A 12,788-nucleotide genomic window follows, 5' to 3' on the forward strand; every position below is an offset into this window, starting at 1 on the left:
AGCTGAGGGCTATGGGCATAATGATAATCTCAATTCCACACCTGGTCTTATTACTCCTCCTAACATATGCATATGAAAATGTTTTTCTTACTCTTTTTGTGTGAATTATGCTATAGGTAATATTTTTTGTACAGACTGGGGCACTAGGTTATTTTCTAAAGGGTGTTGAAAGTATCTTCTTTGAATATGGTACTAGGCCAAGGCAGTTATGTCATACTCTAGCTTAGAGGAAATAAAACCAAGAGCAACGTATACTCTACACTTACCTTTTCCCAGCATTAAAGCCAAACTCTGAGTTTTTTATGTCCCCCTGGAGATTTCGAAAAAAAAGTTAAGACTGCAATAGTCACCTTCAATACAGAGCTGTTCCCTGCAATACCTCTTTTTCACATCAAGATATCCTCATTCGTTTGTGTTGAATGGCACCTAATGTCACTTAGCTCAGAAGACAGAGGAAAGAATGTGAGTGCTGGGTGTCATGGTTTCATCCTCTGAGCACATCACCTTGCTCTCACAGTGTATTGATGCAGAGAGCAGCAGTGATGTCATCATTTCATTACCGCTTAATGCATCACTAAGGACATTCCACCAGGAGAAGACAGAAGAGGAAGACGAACCCAGCGCATCACACATCATTAAGTCAGGAGACATCATAAAAATGTTATTTTTAAAAAGCATAATATTGAGCTGGGAGGGGGCTCAAGAGGGTGAAGCGCCCACTGGGGGCTAACTGAATGGATAGATTTATGGATTTACATATACTTTAACTTGTACATGCACATAAAAATGAAATGTAAAAGGTTCAAATGCAACGAGCATTTTAACATGTGATTTATAAGGAGAAACACACAGCTGTAAATACTTATGATTCTACAAACAGAATGAGAATCATATGAGCATAACCCCCGGCATAAAAAGACAAGTTAAATATTGTGACAGGTACCGGTATATGTAATGAAAAACAACAAGGAAAACTATGAATGACTGATGAGTTATTCCTGTATATGTCTAGAACAAATGCAATCATAAACATATGCTATCCACATAAAAAAACATTGCTGAAAAATGTAAACATATTCTTTTTATGTGTGGTTTGAGCTTCTTATCAAACAGCTATTTTGGCTTTACATAAAATTATCTTGTAGGAAATGCCAATGATTCAGACAAGAAGACTTTTGAAATACCAAGCATTTTAATAAATACTTATGAGAGTATAGCAGCAGTAGTACAGGTTACCTTCTCAACTTAGCTCAGGTTTTTAAAGACTAAATAGAAAGTTGCTCATGGTCAAGGAGCTTAGGAGGTGCAAAATGGGATTCACAATAGGAACACAATGGTAGAGACAATATCTATAAATGCACAGTACAAATACTAGATTTCCCAACAGTCAACCTTACTCCCCAGAGATCTATTAAAAACATGTTTTCTAGCATTTAAATAAAAACTACCAAAAGGATAGTTAAAAGGAGCTTCTTTAAAGTGACACTAAACTCAGGAGTTAAATCTTAAACCTTAACTATTAACAAAAACAGAGCTTATTTGTGTATCACTTAGCTGTAGATCTTCAAATTATCTTTGAATTTGTGCTGACAACATCCTTCCTTCTGGATGGTGGCTACTTTTGTTCCCCATGGTCCCTGTGTGTGTTGTAAAATGGCCACCACTGCAAGCTCTCACCCGTGATGGACATTTAGTTAATTAATTTGTATTGAGATTGTAGTCTATCACAAGAGGGAGCTTGGAGCGTTGACTACTTTACAACACACACAGGGACCATGGGGAACAAAAGTAGCCACCATCCAGAAGGAAGGATGTTGTCAGCACAAATTCAAAGATAATTTGAAGATCTACAGCTAAGTGATACACAAATAAGATACATTTGTGTTACTAGTTAGAGTACTTGAATGTATTTTTAAGATTTAACTCCTGAAATAAGTATCACTTTAACTATCAGAAGCCAGTTAAAGCCCACTGAGTCATAAAAAGCAATATAAATTTGCCTATGTCATTTACTCTAGTGCATTTTGTCTAAATGTCCTGATTTTTACAGAAATATTAGCGAAGTGCAAACACTGCCATGCAAACTCATCTTCAAATAGCACTATATTTTTAGGACTCACCTTAGGGCAGAAGTAATTTTTTTTATAAACATGGGTTATATACAGTGTTATTAACAAAGGGGTGAAGAGTTTGGAGAAGGCAGGAGAAGTGAACAATCTAGGAAAACATAGCTGAACTGGGAAGTGAGCTAAATTGGAGAATGTTTCAAAATCAGCTATTTTATCCTAAATTGTTCACTTCTCCTGCCTTCTCCAAACACTTCACCCTTTTGTGCATAGCCCTGTTAGATGTTTATAGCTATAACAAATGTGACTTTTTTTTTTGCTTCAGTAGTCGATTAATCCTGTAAATTAGCTGAATGGGTATTTTAAGGATTAGCTGAATCTAGTAACAGTCAGAAGGTACCATTTGCTGTTTAGGGGACCAACCACTGCAGCCTACTTCCTATGTGCTGTCATCTTACTGCATCTCTGTAGTTCAGTGCTGACATCACCACTTTAAGTAGGCGGGTAGGAGCTTTAGGGTTTGCCCTGCCCTCACCTGCCCTGATCCTCTGTGCTCTGCCTCTCACTTGAATAAAAATATATGTATGCCTATATTACAGGCACCGCAGGCTAAAACTAAGCAAGACATGGCATGGGATGAAGTGCAGAAACATTGTTCTTCTGCTACTTTGCTCAATTTTGTCACAACCCACACTGTGCCTACGAGACACAGAGATGGAAGGAACAGGGACTCAAGGAGCAGAAACACTGCTGTTCTGCTGATAACTTTTTAATAAAGGTATAGAATTTCTGTAAAATATATAAACACTGGGAACTGTTCAAACTAAATAAATATGAGCACAATTCGGCTATGATGGCAGGGAAGTTTTCTATCCTTATTAGCTTTGTCAGTGTCCCCTGCCAGCTCCTTCCTTCAGCTCAAGCTAGTGATAGTTCTGAAGGACATCCGGTAATGATGTTGTAGAAATTACAATTTATAATATCTCCATCAAGGAGCAAGGTGAACAGAAAATGTATTTGGATTTATCAAATGAGATTAGAGATAAAGCTTTAGCATGCTATTTCAAACAGATGCACCGTGCTAATCAATAATCATAATGCATGAATAATAAAGTGCTAGATATCAAATAAATCAAATATAACCAATATAGTTACTAAATACTTATAAATAATAAAACGTGCCTCTCATTGTAATATTTCGGTAGAGGTTATGTGGAAATTGATAATTATAAAGTCCACCATTAATTGATGCAAAATTTAAATTCTTAACAGTTATGGACATTAAGAAGCAATCAAAATAAGCACATCCGCTTTAATCACTATGTTAGAATTTTATGAATCTACACATTAAAGAAATGTGTTTATGGTAACACTGAGTTCTCTGCTTACTCCTTATAGCTGTTTAAAGTACTGTACATCCAAAGGCTCCCATATAACAGTCTAAACCATCACCAAATCCACATATGTAATGCATAAACCTCATAAAGTAAACAAAACCCTTCCTTTACCTTCCCTGACTGAGCCAAATCCTCCTTCATTTGTGTGTCATACACTCTCCCTCCCAGACACTGCAGACAGTGGGTAGGACCAGGTGCTGGTTGACAAGCTACAAGCTTGTGAATCAGCAGTGACAATTCTGATAGCCACCACCTCCCACCCCCCACAACATTTTGTTATCTCACTGCAGTGCAAGTAGGCACAGCATACATGAGAGTAGCAGTTCTATGTATTTAGTATGCTCACAGCATTGTTGCCACATCACCACAGGAAGCTAGATTAGGTGAACTTCACTAGCAGGATCAATAGGCATTTGTCAGAATTTGCAGGGGGGAAACTGAGAGCAGATGTACTGTGTGCAGATGCAAAATATGTCATATGGCAGATGTGCTACATCACATATTTTTTATGGGAGACTATAGTTCTATTTTGATGTAATGATATAATAGTTTCTTCTAAAAGTGAACAGTACTTTAATTTATAACCATCACATTTTTAGGATACTGAATAGCAAGCTCAGTAAATATTTATTATGTCATGCTACCCAAAGCAGTTACATAAACAGTAAACTTGCAGCAAATGGTTTATAGGGAGGATGTTGGTTTCTAGTCTGTTAATGGTTTTGTGAAATCAGAGATGTAGTAAAAGGTGTTTCAGACAGTACAGACATCAATTGAAATGTGCTCTTTTGTGTTTTTACACAACTCAGCCTTCAGTGCTTTAAAATATGTTTTAAAGGAAACTATTACTATTTTTTAATTACATGAATGTGAGTAGTTTACTGTATCACAAATCCAATAATATTGGGGTTTATATGAGGCATATGCTAGTATTGATCAGAAAAAACTTCATTTATTGTGACCACATATTAAAATAATTCATCACAGCTATAAAAACATAAAACATAATATATATGATACATTACAGCATAGTTTAATTATTCCAGTACACCTGGTGATGTCGCCAAATATCACAATTTTTGTATTGCTTGATGATGTCTTGTGGCTGATATTATTCTCAACGTGTTTCGCTCAAAGCTTCCTCAGGTGATAAAGGGATGCATGCATGTAGCAACAGAGTATGCAAGGGTCCGGTCTTTTTGGCAAGATATTAAATTATTCAAGAGAGGGCCCTGGCTTGATAAACTATTTACTTGGGATCTTCGGGTAGTCCCCCTGAGCTCACAGATATTAAACCTGCTCCTTCTATCCAGGATATTAGTGGATCTTTGTGCCTGGCTCACTGCCTTCCTTGCACCTCCCTGCAGTCCCACCAGGCTCTGGCAGGGTGGGGTGGTCTTCAGCGGTGTATTTACCTTTGCTGCTGCCCTAGGCAAGGCAGCAATGCCGCCCTCCCCCCGGACTAACCGGCCGATTCATGGACAGCATTGCCCCCCCCCCCGGGACTGACCCGAGACGGCCCGCAAGCAGCAGCGGCGCTGTGTGCTAGATACCAGCTGCTGCTCTGTGTCGTTTTTAGCTTACCTCAGCAGTAGGGATAAGCTTCAGGTGGAGGTATACTGTAGGTTCGAGGCAAACCCAGCCTGTTCGAGGTCCGGCAATGCAGAAAGTCACCCACCAAAATGTATTATAATGATAATGTATTGCAAGGGCCTTTAAACTTTGGTCATCTGGATTAGAAGGGCCAATAATGGGTGTGTCAGTACCCTCAATATAAAGGGGAGAGGGGAAAATAGAGCAGCAATAGCATCAGTTTATTGGAATCTGTTGTAGGAAAAGTATTGGGAATGTTGTCAACCTACATAGGGAAAGACTAATATCAGTTAGGAAACTGTGCTTTAATTCTGATTGCTAGTTCTTTGGGCAATTAACCCCTCTACTGGTATTTTATATATCTAGTCAGGACAAACAAAAATACTTTTGATGTACAGCCAGTCAATATGAAATAAAGGATATTCCAATTATATATCTTCATTCTGAGCCAGCAAGTGAAGGTTTAGGCACATTTTCATACTTTCCAGTTTCTCCTTACCTCCAAATGTACAAAGCCTGAATTTACACACACACACACACACACACACACACACACTTACAGTAAGACACATCCTCCCTGAAAGGAGATAACTACCAGGTGTACTCCCTCTTTAACCCATAAAACCCATAGTGCACTGACTATCTTTTTTCATGTAATACAGTTTTAAAGAAAAAAACAGTATAAAACGGTGTATCCCCTTCATGACCGGAGATGTGTACATCTCCATCATGAAGTGCCCAAATGACTGCTCATGTACACTGCACGTGAGCAGCTATTCAAGACTCAGGAATGCCAGTAAGTGCTGAGAATCAGAGGTTACTGTTTAATAATGGATGCCTCAGTATTGAAAATACTGTAAAATTGAAAATTTTATATTTTTTGTAAATTTTTCGTTATTATTAGGGCTCATTCACACTGGAATCTGCCCGCATGTACAGCTCCGTGCTTCATGCAGGGCCGCATCGAGCAGCTCCCAGGAAGGACAGGTGCTGCATGTGATAAGTACGCAGCCCACGTCCTTCTCTATGGGACTACGTGGCCGTACGCCCCCCTATGCTCACCCGTCTTGCATGTCCGTTGACCAAAAAGGTGTAATAAAAGTGTAAAAAAAAATATAAAAATAAACTGTAAAAAACAATTAAGAAAATACAAATTGTATATAAGTATATTTGTATTCTATAATTATTAAAAAAATTAACCCCTTACAATGAAAATCTCCAGCTGAACTGCAGATTTATTTTTCACTGTAATCAGTTAATTTTTTTTATTTAACCCCTCATGACAGCATTGTTCAAAGTATGTCACTGTCCCTAAGTGTGACAGTTAGTGACACTTAATGACAGTGACATTGTAGGCCAGCTAACCTAATCACTGTTAGTTTTTAGAGAAAAAAAATAAATGTTAGCTTTTAGTTTCTGGGATGTGAGGTGTTTCCCAAAAAAGTCAAATAAATGAATTCATTTTAATGCATTTTTGTTGTGTGCTATTTAAAAAAAATTATAATAATAATCAGAAACTGGGGAAAAGTGTTTTCTATAAGTTTTTTCTTTTTTTATGTTATTCCTACTAAGTGAGGCATTAGACACACATATGTGATATAAATATATAGCCCTATCTGTTCTCTAAAAAACAATATATAATATGTGTGGGTGCACTTTGTAAGAAAGTATATTACTGACGTGGAAGAATCACACAGCAAAAATGTAAAAAAAAGTGCGTCGGTCATTAACGAACAGAAACTGAAAAAAGTCACAAACATTGACTCACAACTATTATGGGTTCTGCTTAAAAGAGAAATCCCTCCAGTGGTAGACTCATTCCAAATAAGTTGGTTTGCCCTCTGAGCGGCTTTATTGCAACTTGAAATTATTTCTGATTTACCAAAAATTACTTAACTTTTTTGTGTGTGAAAAAAGCACCCCACTGAAAAACGTATTCACCTATAAAATAAAAACTACAGATAAAAGAAAGAGAAGAGCTGAATAAGACACTGTACCATCATGTAACCAACCTGAAGACTTCAGGAAATTGTATTTTTTTTAAACAATTAACATTATATGCTACCTGGAGGACCTTCAAGGGCCATAGAGGGAGCAAGCAGTTAGTGGGGGGACATGGAGCTCCTAGTTAGGATTTACTTTTAATGGGACTGTTTTCTACGCCTATTCAGTTGAACTGATTTTACATATGGTAATGTTCATTTCATCTTTACTTTCAGATATATTAAACTTTATTTCAGCATAAAAAATGCCAATTTCAACTTAGATTCAAGTAGAAAAATACTTTGTATTACAACAAAAAAAGTTTTCCTAAGTGAGAAATATAAAAATGTTTGGGTACACTTGTCTTTGGGCTGTTACAAATGCATTTATATCTGTGTTAGAGGGTAGAAGAAAGATAGCTATTCACTGTTCCTGAGTATTCTTAACTCTTGTCCCCAGTCCAGCTGCTATGGACAGATTAATAGCTGTATTGCTGAACCTTCTATAGTGAGAGTGAAATATGTGTCACAAGAACATGTTGGCAGAGTATTACAGGAGGAAAATTATGGCATGGAAAAGAATTGAAGTCTTAAGAGGGTAATCCTTGCAGTGTATTTCATTTTTCTTACCATGAAAATCTAGAAGATTGGAGAAGAGTATACTGATAATGAAATAGTAATACAAAAGCAGAAATGAAAACTGCCAAATTAGAACTTTGCTTTTTCACACAAAGAAAAATAAATGGTGGTAATTAGTTTGTCTCAGTATATTGCAGTAAAAATAAACAAACAATACATAAAAAGACACGCCAACATGCAACTTAAGGCCATACGTTTCTTTCATTTAGCATAGAATATTAGATATTGATTTGCTCCCTTTATTTGTGACTGTGTATGGTGCCACTTGCATAGTGATGACAATGATTTGAAATTTCACTCGCCTACCTCCACCACCAATTAGCAGTTATGTTTATTTATTTATTTTATCTTATTTATCATGCAGCAGCATTCTTGTCACCTCATCTTTTTTTTAATTATCTGTATTACATTCCTGCCAGATTTATTATACGCTATAAATATCAGTGAAATAAACATTAGAACTTCAAACAGAAATTAGAGTTTCTTTCACTGAAGCAAATTCACACCACTCATATTGCAGTAGCGTGTGGTAAATACACACATTACTTCAACCTTCCTTTAGGCCCGTGTGTTGGTAGGCTCTAGCACCAATAATTTTGAAAGGCACCTCAACGTACCTCTAAAATACACTTGTCGTTCACCACAACACAATGCACGGTGCCCTTTGTGCTGCATTCCAAAAAAATGCACCCTGTACCATTTTTTCATGTATCGAGGTGTGCTGCAACCAATTCATCTTGAATGGGCATTTAATGTAGCACCACACATTGCATTGATGCACCAAAACATATGCATTGCAACACACTGCATTATGGTGTGAATGGCCACTTACAGAAATGCCTGCAAACTTTTTAAAGTAGAACTCCAGTCAAACAATTAAATACACAGAATAAATTATTATAAGAAAGCTGTTTTATCTGTTAAAGGATTTGTATTTCTATCAATTCAGTTCTGAGAACTACACAGCGCTGCCACACTGCCTGGTGGATGAGACCACTTTCTCTGTTACATTCTACAAATAGGGAATACTGACACTACCCATCCCACTGAATAGTGAAGATGCAGCAGCAGACTGATGCCTGCATTTCTATTGCTCTATGCTCCCATCTCGTTCCTTTTTAGCATATATATATGCAGCACAGCTGATTGGGTCCCAGTATGAGGAAGTGGGTGGTAACTGAGACAAATGCATTAGATTAGGTGAAAGACAGTTGGTGTGGTTATCTGGATTTTGCTAAAGTATTCAATACTATACTTTATAAAGGCTTAATTTACAAACCAAAGTTTACTGGCATGAAAGACATTGTATGTACATAGATAGAAAACAGGTTACAAGAATGAGTCCAGAGAGTAGTGATAAATGGCTCATTCACTATATGGTTTAAGGTTGTGAGTGGTGTATCCAAGGGTTCTGTCTCGGGGGTAATGCTATTTAGCTTGTTTATGAATGATATTGAAGTTTGAATTAAGAGTTCTAATGTAATCTAATGATCTTATTTGATTTGTATGATTGATCCACATACAGACACTGACAAGACTTGGTCCTTATCTAACCTGTGAAATGCTGCATGTCTTCATGGTCTGCTTCTCATTACAGATTCCCTTTCACAACATGAAGGTCATATTTCAATGATGTGCCCTTCTAGGTCATTTTAACTGTGCTGTTCCCCATAACCACACTCTTATAGCTTTGCAAGACTCTATTCATTAAGTTTAATATACATAAAGATATTCTATGGAACTGCATTTTCTTTTGTGCTACAAAATACTTTTCAGTTTGACCTGTTTATGTCTTGAACTAATCTTGCACATGAAGAGAACGCAATCTTTGATATATAAGTCTGATTCATATTTAGGTGTTTACATTGGACTGAGGAAAATGTTTAGATATGTTCATCCCCCCCGCCCCCCTGTAAGAATATGCTTAGAAAGTATATGTAACATCCTGTTGAGAGTCTATAATTTACTTTCACCCCAAGGAACCAGACAGTTTGCAATTTTTGTTTAACAGATCATGTTTAATTTATAGGATCTGTTGGCAAGGTAAAAACATGCTGTAAACAAAGAGACTCGCCGAAAACATACCTCTTCTGGCCCAATAAAATTTAATTAGATTTGACTTGTTGAAAAATTGTAAACTGGTCTAGGATCAGATTAACTGCAGCATGTTCTTTGTGACATTTTCTTTGTTAGAGTTAATTTCAGGAAACTGTAATATATGGTATGTAAAAGACAGAAAACCATTATTCTGTTCCAGCCAGAGCTAAATGATCTCTATTTACTTTTGACAATATACTGACACCTCTCATCAGATAACCTGACACATTAAAATTCTGAATGCAGATACAATAATTAAATGGTCATCTCTTCCCAAGAGAAGGCTAACTCAAGGCTACACAGTCCATTCAAATTTCTAATGATGTCAAAAAATTAGGAAACAGCCCATCTTTCATAGTGAATATACTTTTTGCCACAGAATAAAGGCAGCCTTTGAATCTTACATTCGTTTTTTTGGATTATTCAGTCTTGCTCAACTTTCACTACTTTAATACATGTAATAAGCGCTTTGATTTAGATTCATTTATATTTTGTAATACATGTTTTCATACTTAAATGTGAATTAACCTACTTACAAAAGCCATATAATAAAGTTGCATCACAAAAGATTTTCAGTAAACAGATTTATTGAAACAAGCAAAGTTAGCTCATCAATATTTTACAAGTAATCCTAAATCAATGGCTAATGCCCAGTCTATTAATCTGACTGGATTAACATGATCTAAGCTGTGAAACTGCAAAATAATTTGACAATATATTTTTGCTGTGGGTTTTTTAGCAAGTCTTATGCTAGCTGTATTATTTACTACTATTGTTATATACTTTACAAGCACAAAAAGGTCCTTATTTACTAAGGAAAGGGCAATTAGCTGAATGCAGTAATTTACACCAACCTTCATCAGAATATTGCAGTGGACAGTTACCCCCAACAGGTACTATACTGGTTGTCATTGTCACAAAATATATATCCTGTTGTTTTCCACAAATATTCACCAAAGTGACAGCATGTGTCTTGAAAATAAGATGAGTATTGAAACTTCTGGGAGAGTGGGAAAAAATTTGCCAGTCCATAAGTGTTCTGTAGTGATGAGGGAGAAATAGACTGACACTGCAATTTATAGCCTAAGGGGAGTTCCTTACAGGATACACTAAAGATCAGATGATAAAATAATCTCCTTACAAGAGAGTAATGCTTAGGGGTCTATTCACAAAGCTGCCGAAGGAACTGGCCGAGGCTTCGGCCGATCCTTCGGCACCCCGGGAGTCTCCTGCTCCCGGCCGCCAAGGAGAAAAACCCCGCTGTGTCTTTTTTCTTTATTCTGAGACGATCGATGTCAGAATAGAGAAGTACGGCTCACTTCACTTCTGATCGGTCATTCACTCGGCTGCCCTCGGCAGCTTTGTGAATAGACCCCATAGACTAGCCATACACTGCTCTAACTTTCAAGATGTGGGAGATCCTGCCAGCCACACCCAGCTCAACCCTTGATTGAAACATTAAAGGAGCTAGATGAGAAAATTGTCAGGCGCACAGTAACTGCATCCAATCAGATGCCGCCATTGTTCTCTTATTCAGCCAGTTTTGGGTTCCAGAAATGTAATAGTTTATGGCTAGCTATATAGAAATGAACAGTTGTCATCAAGGGTGCATAGCAGTCATTTTAAAAGACTGCTAATGTGCCTCCTCCCCCTCTTCTGCTAATCCCACCATAGGAAAAAGATGATTTGGGTGATGGTGGTTAAAAGGTGCTGGCATTGAGGAGGAGGGGTTTTATAGAAATTAAAATACTGCCTGCCACTCTACAAAGCAGGGGGGCAGGCAGCATGGCGAGTAGTGGGGGGATTATACCATAGACTGTCCTATCATATATCAGAGTGACTAGCAGACATGGAATTTGGGTCTGTTAATGCATCTTTTCCCTCCTCCTCCTGCTCAAGGACTCAGAATCCATTTATTTTAGGCCTGCTAATGTGTCCATTTCCTTCTCTTCCTCCTCATGCTCCTTCCCCAAGAGCGCATAGCATCCATTTCTTTTCAGCATTTTGAATGCCCATTTTCCACCTCCTCAAGGGGCAGAGCAGCTACTTGCCTTTCCAGGCTGCTTGTGCACCCTTTTCTTGCTCCCCTTCTGCACATATTGGCCTATCCCAAACCAAATGGCTATGAGCATTTGGCAGAAATTTGGTGGCTGCTATCTTCAGGAAAGTTTACAGACCTCTGTGCTACTGCTGCAGAAGTAGAAGATTTTTTCCCCAAATCCCTCCTATGCCCAATGTTTTTATGCCAGCATTTTCTAACACCCAATTTACACCTTGTTTTGGATCTGTGCAATGTGGCCTATGCATCCTGCAATGTCAGGTTCTCAGCTGCTATTATTTTAGCCAGCAGTGTAGAGGAGGAAATTTAGGGTGGCTCACTTTAAAGATATGATCTTTGATAACCTCTTTGCTACATTTTCCACATTGGAGGCAAAGATGCAGGGGGAAAACCTACCTAGACTGATTTGTCAGCGGACAAAGCAGGCAGCAACAAATGGAGGTAGGATATCATACTGGTGGTTAGGAGGAGGAATATTTGAGTGCTGGCAGTGAGGATGAGTAATTTTATTGGGGATGCTTCAAGGTTTATGTTTGTAGAGATCAACTTTCACCATGTTAACCTCCCTGGCGGTCTGATTATGCAGGATTTTAGCATGCCAAAGCGGTACATTGTTTTTCATGGCAATTTGTTGTTTTATATTGTAGGCCTGTAATTCTTAGTAAATCTTAGGAATAACTCACCTACATCTGTCCAAACAAGAGTCCAGTAGACATCCCGGGTATGATAAAGTTTGAAACACAAAATCATAAATCATAAATGATAATATAATAAATAATTATAAGAAATGATAATATAATAAATAATTATAAGAAATTATAATATAATAAATAATGATACAAAAATATAATATAATAATAAAAATAATGGTCCAGTAAATGGGAATTCTGGGGGCGCTTCCTGATCCGTATCACAGTCAATAGAGTACCAAGTTTGCACATCACTGAGCTCGGTC

Source organism: Nanorana parkeri, unplaced genomic scaffold (genome assembly GCF_000935625.1).
Source record: "Nanorana parkeri isolate BGI_ZX_2015 unplaced genomic scaffold, ASM93562v1 scaffold640, whole genome shotgun sequence".
In the NCBI taxonomy this organism is placed as follows: Eukaryota; Metazoa; Chordata; class Amphibia; order Anura; family Dicroglossidae; genus Nanorana; species Nanorana parkeri.